At 38.4% G+C, this 10526-nt stretch overlaps 1 long non-coding RNA gene across 1 annotated transcript; it reads left to right on the forward strand.

The window, feature by feature from the left end:
* The first annotated feature begins 1654 nt into the window (after window positions 1-1654).
* Window positions 1655-9244, forward strand: LOC141923008 (uncharacterized). The gene is made up of 3 exons (XR_012623157.1): window positions 1655-1832; window positions 1920-2106; window positions 8947-9244. It is a non-coding gene; the product is annotated as an uncharacterized LOC141923008 (long non-coding RNA).
* The last annotated feature ends 1282 nt before the right edge of the window (window positions 9245-10526 follow it).

Genomic DNA, 10526 nt, shown 5'->3' on the forward strand with positions numbered 1-10526 from the left:
GAAAAATTAAGTGGTGGAGATAAAGGCCATTGATGTGTTTGCTCTTTTAAATGCCCTACTGAGCGTGAGTGGATATGGTTCTGGACTGATTGCACAACAACAAAAAAAATGCTGCAGGAATTCTTTTTTTTCCCATTAATTAGTTCAGTTTATCCAGGACTAATGGATATTTTCACCTCTTTTTTTCTTCAAGAAGATCCCTTCTCACATACAAGAGACAGACTTGTACAGAAGGAGAGGACTTGAGATGAGGTACAAAAAGAAAAGTCTTAGACTCTTGTGCTTTCTAGGAAAACAGAGGCAAAAAACATGGCTCTACGCTATATCCATAACAGAATTTTAATTTTCCTCAGCAGGATAAACTTTTCTTCCAGTCACAGCAGGCATTTTGACTTGGTAGTTTCTATAGTGACAAACCACTCCATAATTAGTTTAAACTCTGAGGGCTGTGAGAGATGGGGTCAAAAGGAATCTGGGTGGGAGGGGAGGGGGAGAGAAAGATGGTAACCCCTACATCCCAATCTTTTGTCCATTGCTCAGTTGTCACTAGACAGCCCGATATGTTTCTTATATTTTCTTGGTCATTCTGATCATGAGCAACAGCTCAAATCAAACCAGGTCATCTTGTAAAGAAACCTTTCCTAAGCCATATCCACTTCTCCCAGTGGAGACTGAAGAAAACCAAGTGAGTTGGTTTGCTCCAAGCTGTTGCATGCCATATGATCACTATTTATGTTGCTGGTGGATCTCCCTTACAGTCTTCACTTCCCATCCATCTTGACTGTTGCTGCAGTTTCCTTTCAGTGTCAGTTATTCCTCTTCATTTTATTCACTTTTGCTCTCCTTGACACACAGGGACTCTTCCTGCCCCTGCTGAGTGCCCCTTTTCCCTGCTCTCTCTGAAAAGCACCAAGTTCTTGCTGGAGTAGGTGCTTCCTCCACAAGGAGGAGGATTTCTACGTCATATTTCATTATTGTTTTGTAACAGCATTGAACAATCTCCTTTCTGCTTATTATCATCTAGAATCTTTTAAGTTTTCCTTACTGTTCAGGACACATCAACATCATGTGAAATATGACAATTCCTTACTCTTGTTTAGCAATATCTCTTTTTAAACATTAGGCTGTATTAAGCTCCTTCTTTATTTTGCACATCTGTCACTAGTGGTAGCAGTAAGTTTTTGACCTAATGTTTTATATCTTATCAATAGATCTTCCATTCTTCTCTTGAATTCATCCCCCCCCCCCCCCCCCCAATTCTTTGAGTAGATTTGGAAAGCATTAGGTAAGATCTGGATTTAGTTCTGTTTAACTAAAAAAAAAAAAGTCTTTATTATCCACTCCAGTGCTGCTATCCAGTCAACTTTCAGTACAATGACTGTACAGCAAGGAAAGTGATGCTAAGTAGAGCTTGAAACAGCAAATCTTCTATAATTTTAAAAGTGTGAGCCAGGATTTTGGGTGGCAGCTGACCTGTGACAGGATGCAGTCCTACATACAGCCTGTGCCAAATGCTGCGATGCCCTTTCCCCGGTGTCTGAAGTAAACAGTATAGCTAGAGCAAAACTATCCCTCCTCCCTCCCCTGCCCTTGAAATACTTCGAGTTCCTGTTTGATAAGGCCAGTGGAAAAGACCATGAGAGTTTGGAAAGAAGTCTCATTTCTGATGAAAGAATATTCTGCTTTGTGTTTCCTTTTGGCCATAACTTTCCCGGGCAGAGCTGCCAGCCAAATTTATTCCCTTTGCCTTAAATCTGAAACCCATTAGGAACTGTATTGCTGAGCACTGAAGATCTACACAGGCAATTTCCTCCCAGGGCTAAAGTACCCGGGTAAGTATTGTAAACTTTCCCAGTCTTCCTCCCACCACTGTTTCTGAAACAAAAGCATGAGCTCTTTTCTCCCATCTCCTTCCACAGCCTCCCATCCCACTCTGTCCTTGCCTGAGCTGTTGCTCACAACCACAAGACTTATCCTGTCCAAGCTGGTGCAAGGCATAGGCTTACAGCCCTCTTCTGGGGGCTTCCCATACCCAGGGAGCCTCAGGAGTCCCACCCTGACCCTTGCAGAGGATGGGAGAGAATTTGGGTGTCTGCCTTAATAACCGTAAGTTACTGTTGTTCAAAGAATACAGAGAAAGAGTGAGAACTTTTCCTTCCTGGGCTTTGACCTCCTAGAAGGAAAGTCTAGACCAGAGTGGTCTAAATGGAGTTTTAAATTATTGAAGAGGAAAATTTGTAGAGGCACTTGTGAGTAATGATGCTAAATATAATAGCAGAATTCAGTGAAGCTCTGAAGATATTTTAATCCAGGTGTTACAAATGCAAGTACTCAGAAAGACCTGTTTTTATGTAGTATTTGATATGTGTTAAACCCTGTCATTTTGAAGCTACTTATTTGTCTGTTACAAACATAGATAATGCTGGAAAAATATTATTACTGCTTTCATAAGAATGTTGTGATTAAGTTGATGATAAGATACAGTGTAATTAAAAATCCTGTGACTCCACCGGAACAAGAGGTTCACTCTGAAAGTGCTGTCTTTATGCTGTTAAAAAGCATTTATTTTACAGTGCATTTTTTGTTCTGTTGGACACTTGGCAATATTTTACGTTACATTTTGGAAGTCAAACACCATGGTATAGAGTCTAAATTCCTTGTCTGAAAGTCTTTTTGTTCTTAACCGTCAGAGAATATAAAAAAATCAGCTGTGGTATTTTCAGTCATCTCATATTTCAAATGCCTTTTTATTCAGTGCTTTTATGACCAGTTGCTTGACAACATATAGATATAGTTACTTCATGTGAACAATGCCCCTGTGCAATTGGTGTTGGTATGTATTTTTCAGGGCATATGTCGATATACAGTAGTTCCCAGCCAAGGGAGTTTTTTTAAAAGGGCTTTGCTGCAGTGCATTTTTACATGGTGAAGTGATGTTTTCATTGAAACTCTTCCATGACATCCTCACTAGGTTGCATCTATTTTAAGATACAAGTTTTATTAATCTGAAGTATGCCAGGCCCTAGTAGTGCAGCATTTTAATACTTTTAAAGTGTCTTTTATGGGATGTTATCATGGTTTTGCAATAGAAATAAAATAAATGGAAAAAAGGAAACTATTTAAGAAATTAAAAAGCCTCTTTTGCTAAAAAGGCTATATTGGTGAAAGAGGAAATGCTAGAGTAAAGAAAGAAAAATAAAAAGTGTTAACAGAAATTTAAAAAATCTTTATATATTCCCTTCATATAGCAAAATAAATTATATTCTTCCCAGAAGAGATTTCTTTGAAAAGTTATTATATTCTGTGGGAGTTTGGGATCATCTTTTAGGAAAAAAATTATATTCTTGCTGCATGCCATATGATAGTTGTGAGGAGGTGGGGAGCCTGTAGAAAGTATATGATTACACAGTAAATGCTACTTTTTTTGACTAATTTCTACAAAATCCCACTTAATTTCTGTAGAACTCCATCAATTTTATGCTTACTGTATTCCTTTTTCATGAGGAATTTGAGATTGTTGTTTTAACCTTTTCCCCCCACTGAGTGGACAATAAGTGAAAGCGACTGCAGTGTTGTGGTTTTTTTTTTTTTAATAACTTTTGTATCGTCAGCTTCGCCTCTAATTTTTACAATTTTCATAACAGGGATTAGTCATGAATGCTTTACTATAGAAATAAGTACACAAGTCTACAGAAGTTAGAGTGCGCTGCTGTTCTCAGTAGTGAGTGTTTATTGTTTTGGGCTATTACCAAAGAATGGCAGAATTTTTGTACAAGGGACTAACTCTGGAAAACCCCAAATGTAAATATTACAGTAATTTACTAGTCTTCAGCTCCTGGTTCATTTACTTGAAATTTAAGGATTTCTGTTATGGACAAACATCTTTGCTTGAAGAATTCAGGTAAATTCTCTCAATTTTAAACAGAGCAAGAAGGATTTAAGCATTTGCATGTGTTTATATATTTGCTTCCCTGGATTTGGTTTCATTGGCACCAGGTACCTGGGGATTCCTTCTGTGTTTCTTAGTACCAGAGAGCAAGTGGGGAATAGTCATGGGAGTGAATAAAAAAGGTACAATACAAAATTGGTAGGCTCAGTAAAACCATGTAGCTTACAAACTAGTTCTGACATGATTGCATGTAGGATAACCCATCATATTTTTATTTTAGTGAATAATTTAAGGTCAGTTACTAAGACTTTATGCAGTAATAAAGGTGATCTCAGAAAATGTGCTGTATTATGGGAGTTGTACAGCCATTTTCAATGTTGATTCTATGTTTTTTTTTTTTTCCTAATAGATCAAATATGGTCTAGTGGGTCACCAAACAGTAAATTTATACAAAGAAAAAAATAGTTGATGGCAAACACAGAGAGCTGATATGTTTTCAAGGAGGACTAGCCTGCTGCACTTGCGAGCGATGATAGATGTGTGTGAAATATAATCCTGATTAAAAATGCATGTGTGAAACCCCTTCGAATAAAGTGCTGTGTCTGACAACATGTTCAGAGCTCCTTTATGTGAGAAGGGCAGGGTAGTGTAACAGTCCTTGTACCATTCACTTTCTCTTCATCACTTGCTCAACTCATTGTTCTTCCAAAATTTTCAGCAGATGTAATGCAAAAGAGTTACAAGTGCGGAAAGCAGCATGAGGAAGTCTAATGGACTTGCACTGGAAGCAGAGGTTTTGAAAATACACATAAACCAGACTAATGCTTAAATATGTCCAGACTCTGTTTTCATGATGAGGAGTGCTAGGTCTGGAATCAGGGGAAGGTCATGGTCATTTGGCAATTTCTATGACCTGGTCAGGTATTAAAAGTGGAAACTGGTAATGAATATTCACTTTTAGGGCTGAATGAATCTTGGCTCTGTATAGAGAGGAAGTATGACACAAACAGCAACCACACAAGAAATGTGCTGGAATGCCCTCTTTACAGGGCTGGATCCTGCAACTCTTTATGCATAGGCACATGCTCTTCCATGATATCTTTTGATCCTCAGAGGCTACTGCTTGGATTTTGTTTGCAGGAGCTCTTTAAGGTAGTAATTAACTGAATTATGAGAGTGCCGAGAAGCTGTTTAGGTGCTGTTCTCTGACTGCTTCTGACTTCACCGACTGTGTGACCTTCTGCATCCCTGGTTTTCCTTTAAAAAGGCTCGTAATTGCAAGAGACGATCCATGATTGCTTTGGTAAGGTGCTCCCTCTAAGTAAAGACTGCAGTGTAGCCATGCTGGGTGTGGGTAATGCTTGAATGCTGTGTTTTGGTGGAGCTGTGCTCTACAGGCAGCTTTACTTGTAAGGTCAAAAACTGGAGCTGTGCCATAACAAAGGGAAGCCTGGGTCCGAGCGAGGATTTTGAGATGCATTTCCCCCATCTCCTTCTACCTTGCCTGCCATTATTAAAGGCCAGGGACTAGTAACCTGTGTGCTGCCCTGTGCCTGTTTGGCTGTGCAGCCTGTGACGTTTGAGAATTGCTGCTTCACCCCTTCCTCACGCCTTGGAGGCAGCTTCCCATCCGACTGCGTGCGTGAGAGTGTTTATTGCTGTGCTCAGTCCAAACACCTGCAGCAGCCATTGAGATGGAACAAAGTCACCTGTGGGAATGTGAAAGAAAGAAAAGGGGTGTCAGACCCTCTTGCAGCGGGTGAGCCATTAAAGCAGCATTTGGGCCCATTTTTAAAGGTATCCAGATGCCTACAGGTGCTGCTAGGCACCCAAAGGGATTTTCCAAAGCCCACACTTTTAAAGGTATTTAGGCATTAATCCAACATTGGAACGTCTAATTCTCACTTTCAAAAGTGCCTAAGGGCCAGATTCTTAAAGATCTTTAGGTACCGAGCTCCCCCTGAAATCAAACAAAAGTTACATCAAATGATCTTATTTCCCAGGACAGTATTCTTGAAGAAGTACCTCCTGGAATATTAATGCACGAAAGACCCAACTGATCTGAATTGGGAGGATATCTGCAAGTTACTGTACATCTCAGCCTTACTCAGAAACCTTGTCTTAAAAGATTCATTCTCGGATAAGGATCTGCTAGCTCTTTAATATAATTACTCCATACCAGTAATCTGGCATGATGACAACCGTCTATTAACTCTGCAACTTAACTCAAAATAACTCAACATTCATTACGTGCTTTTAATATATAATTTTGGTGAATTATAGAGGTTATGAGTGAGCAGTGGCTAAGAGCCAGGATGAATGTAGTGCATAATTCAGGCAGGTATTGCACAACCTTCCCTGCCCAGTACATTATTTCCTCTGTCACGAGAATGTTTTCCCCACAACTTTGGTTGCAAAGTTGATGCTGGTTTTATATATATAAATATGTGTATGGTCAAGGCTTGAGAGCTCTTCTAAACCTTTTCACTTTGCATGCAACCCAAATCTGCACACAGGCCTCAGAGGGAAAAAATCACACGTGTTAAACACACAATTTCAAGCTTACTTTTTTCTTTTCCTCTGTCCTTTGAAACGTAATTATATGCAAGTATTCCCATTTTAGGCAAATGCTTATAGAAGTAAGTCTTCCTGTGCACGTCAACCCATGTGTTTATATTTCCCTATAACATTTAGCCCTTTACACAGGGTATTGAGATCTGGCCAAACTCTCACTGCGCAAAAAGACCGCAGTAAAGCTTCTGAACTGTGGGGACAGGGACGTATGTGGTGAACCCGAAGAGTATTTTTCCCACTGTGCCTCCTGCTCTGCCTGCCTGCAGAAGGAGAAACTGAGTCAGGAAGTTAGGAAACTGAGGCACAGGAGCAAATTAAATCCCTTACCTCAGCACCGGTGGGGGAGCTGAGAGTATGGTTCAGCCACGTGTTGGGAGCAGGAGGCCACGCGGCCTGACTGCACCTGCCCCCTTCTGCTGCAGATGCCGCTGGCACCCGTGCCTCTTCCCGTGCATGCAGGTATGAATGTCCCGCACGTGATGTGGTGGAGAAAAGTCAGGTCAGCAGCATTTGGTGAATTCCCAAGTAAAAGCCTGATCTAGTGTTATTCACAGGAGGAATTACTTGCAGGATCAGTCCCTGAAAGAGGGCTGAGGAAATTCAGCGCAAACATTATTACTTTCTTGATCTGCATGAAGAACAAGCAGCTGTAAATATCAGAGAGGAAAGTTATATCTTGCTTTCTTTTTCCTGCTGTCTCCTGTCACTGCTGGAGGGAGCTAGTTTGCCATAACTTATACAATTACCAATAGTCTTTTTTAATTTGACATTTTAAGAGCTGTGTTGGGTAGAGGATAATTAATAGCACTTACTTGCTTTGAAGTTGAGCTTTAAATTATATATAGCATAATTATGTCTAAAGCCTCTAACTTACTACTTACGGTAGTAGGTATTTCATCCATGTTTTACTGTAACACAGCTCCTCTCTACAGCAGCACTAATCCTTTACCTGGGCTACTTAAGCTCAGAAACATTGATTACGTATTGTGATTTTCTTTCAATAATCTTAATTAATTCCTGATGCCTCTACCTTGTTTCAATTATTTTGAGTTTCAGCTCAATATTAAGAGAAATAAAATGGTGGATGAAATTTCATAACAAAATTTGTTGCAGGTAAAAACCAATGAATAAAAATTACTGTCTTCAAGACCCAAAACCACCAACCTTCTAAAACCTTTAAGACCCTGAATATTTTTTCTAATCCCTGGGTGCCTTTTAACAACTGAAACTATTTTTTATTTTTTATAAAATTGTCAATGGCTTTTCTTCAGATTTATTGGGGCTTCTGTTTAGCTTCAATAGTTGTCTTCTGTGTTCCAGCTATATATGCAGTAATACTTCTGTATGTGGTTGTATTTCTTTCCTTTTTTTTTTTTTTTTGTTATCCTGATAACAGAGAAAATAAAGATGTAAAAACGAAGGCTCTACTTGTATAACCTACGTGGAAAATTGTACAATTAAGGGTTCATTTATTCATCGCACACACGCTCACACAATCTGCTTTCCAATAAATATGCAGATATTAGTGACAATGAAATCTTGCTTATCCTTAGTATTCTCCAAATTTTACTTTGCAATTAACTGTATTACCAGGTTACATCTATATTAGTATATGTTTCCCCTCAAATTCTAAAGAGAGTAGAGTCTCTAATTTATTTCCCATTCTGCAGTTGATATAAGCAGGGTTTTAATGCTGGTGATCTCTTTCTTAGTTAAAAATACACACTCTGAGTGCTCTGAGATTTATGTAAGAACTTGGAATTCAGACATGGGGTTTTACACTGCTTCTTCAGTTAAGATTAATTAGCAATTATTATTAATAAAATTCGCAGTGTGAATAAAGTGTTGTCTTTCTAGTCTTTCCTGCAGTCTCTTTTATTTGGACTTCAATATTGACAAGGTTGTGAATAGTGAGGAATGCAGTTGCTACCAAAGTCACAAAAATTGGTATTATGGAAAGACAGATGGTTGCTTGTAAATATTAAACAAGGGGTAAATTGTAGTCTTGATTTAATTTTGGTTTAGGTGATTTTATCAGGAAGGAGGGAACACAGTGACCACAGAAAACACAAATGTACTTTTAAATATTTTAGATTTCTAGTGAGCTTCAGCTTCTCAACTGAATTTAAAATCAGTAAGCCTTTCTCTGTGCTCTAGATAATGAAGCTTGAAAACAGTATTTACTAGAAAGATGCCATGCTGTCTGATACACTGCTTTAGTGCACAATTAAAATAAACCCCCCCCAAATAATAGAAAATATCAGGTGATGCTGGAAGTGCTGCCATAAAGTTTTATTTCTACAATCAGTTGGAAGGTAGAGAGAAAAGTAAATAAATATACTGTTTTGATTAGTGTGAACAATATAACATTAAAGGTCATATCAGCCATATGATTTATCTTAAGAATGCAAATTTGCTGACAGCGAGTTCATGTAAGTGGAAAATACACAAGTTTGCTTTGTCTTTCTCTCTCTTTCTTGCAGTTTCATTTGTTTCATTTGCCTTTTTTGAAAATATGTGGACCTGAGAAGTTTATCCAGAGGAGACATGGGATCCATCCCTGCATTTTGAGGAGGAAAAAATTATTTCATGCTGACCAGTTGCATGCAGCAGACTTTCTTTGTATAACAATATGAGCTGACTTTGGTGGCCAGCATCTCTTGGGAAAAGGCTATGCTGGTGCCCGAGGCCGGATAGGCTGGCGCGGGGCTGGAAAAGGAGCTGTTTGGGGCTGTGTCGTTCTTGGGAGCATTTGCTTCTGCAGGAAAGAGGCTTGTCCAGTTCTGGGCACATTGTAAATAAGGATTAGACAAATTACCCTTTGGTTCTGATTGACCTTTCCAATATGCACTATACATAGGGAGGTTGTATGCGTTAAATAGCTTGTAATGCTTATTGTTTATATAATAAATAAATTTTCCAAGTAAACGTGTTTCTTCTTAACCCTAACCAATGGCTACAGGGAATGGTAACAGGCCTACTGGCCTATAGTCCTTAGTTAAATCATCAGTTTGTTAACTGCTGTTTGCAATCTAAACCCTCCCTCTGGAATGGACTTCTTTAAAGCAAAATGAAATAAAATAAAGGTAAGTAAAAGTAAATAGATTTTCCTATTGAAAGTTATTACTTCAGGAATGAAGAAGATGGATATTGATCCACACCATCCTTTGCCATTACAGTCAGGTTCACATAGATAGCTCAGACACTTTATTCTAAGCAAACAGCCATTTTCTCTTCTGACTTGGATTCCAGTGAGAATTGAAAAAAGTAAAAGGTTTGTAAAAACATTTTTCTGTCCTTCTTACAGGGACAATTTATGTTGAAGTAACAGTTTCTGAGATACTTGCACCTGTTATTGATTTATTTCTTCTTTGTCATGAACAATCTCCTGTTTTATAATACAGTTACCCTTGTGTGCTGCCCTAAGGTAGTTATTCAGAAATAGTTTTACTACAACAAAGTCCCAGAGGACTTCAAAAGACAGAAAACATTCTGAATAAAGGAACAGGCATTTGTACATACATTGGTTTTTGCATCTTATATAGCCTATATCAATGAGAGTAATGTTTGTTTCCAACAGCAATAAAGAGTATGGCATGACATGCAATTGTCATAACCCTGTAAATGATGCTGGGGATCCATAAGATCCCTTGTTAGAGAAAGCTTGCAGAATGACCTTGGGAGTCTGTGGAGTGGAAAACAGTTCAAAAAAATAATTTAAAAAAAAATCAATCTAAATAAATGAATAAAAATAACACAGTTTCTAGGTGCTGCTATCTGAGATGCATGTGTTCCTTTTAGGAAAAAATTGGGTCTGTAATATGAATGATTTGGAAGCAAATGTAGTGTGGAAATATAAGCATCTTTCTTTCACTTATTCATGTACCTGTAGGCATGCACACACATGCACAATTGCTTGCTTGTTTTAATATAATATTTCCATTATTCCTCTACAGCTCACAGTTTTATAGTTAGAGATTAATGTGTGACCTCTGCCTTCCTGACTTCAACTGATTACTACAGAGGAATTCTTCTGTTTTTACTTTTTATCACATCTTCTGAC

The sequence above is a fragment of the Strix aluco genome, chromosome 4 (genome assembly GCF_031877795.1).
Source record: "Strix aluco isolate bStrAlu1 chromosome 4, bStrAlu1.hap1, whole genome shotgun sequence".
Classification (NCBI taxonomy): domain Eukaryota; kingdom Metazoa; phylum Chordata; class Aves; order Strigiformes; family Strigidae; genus Strix; species Strix aluco.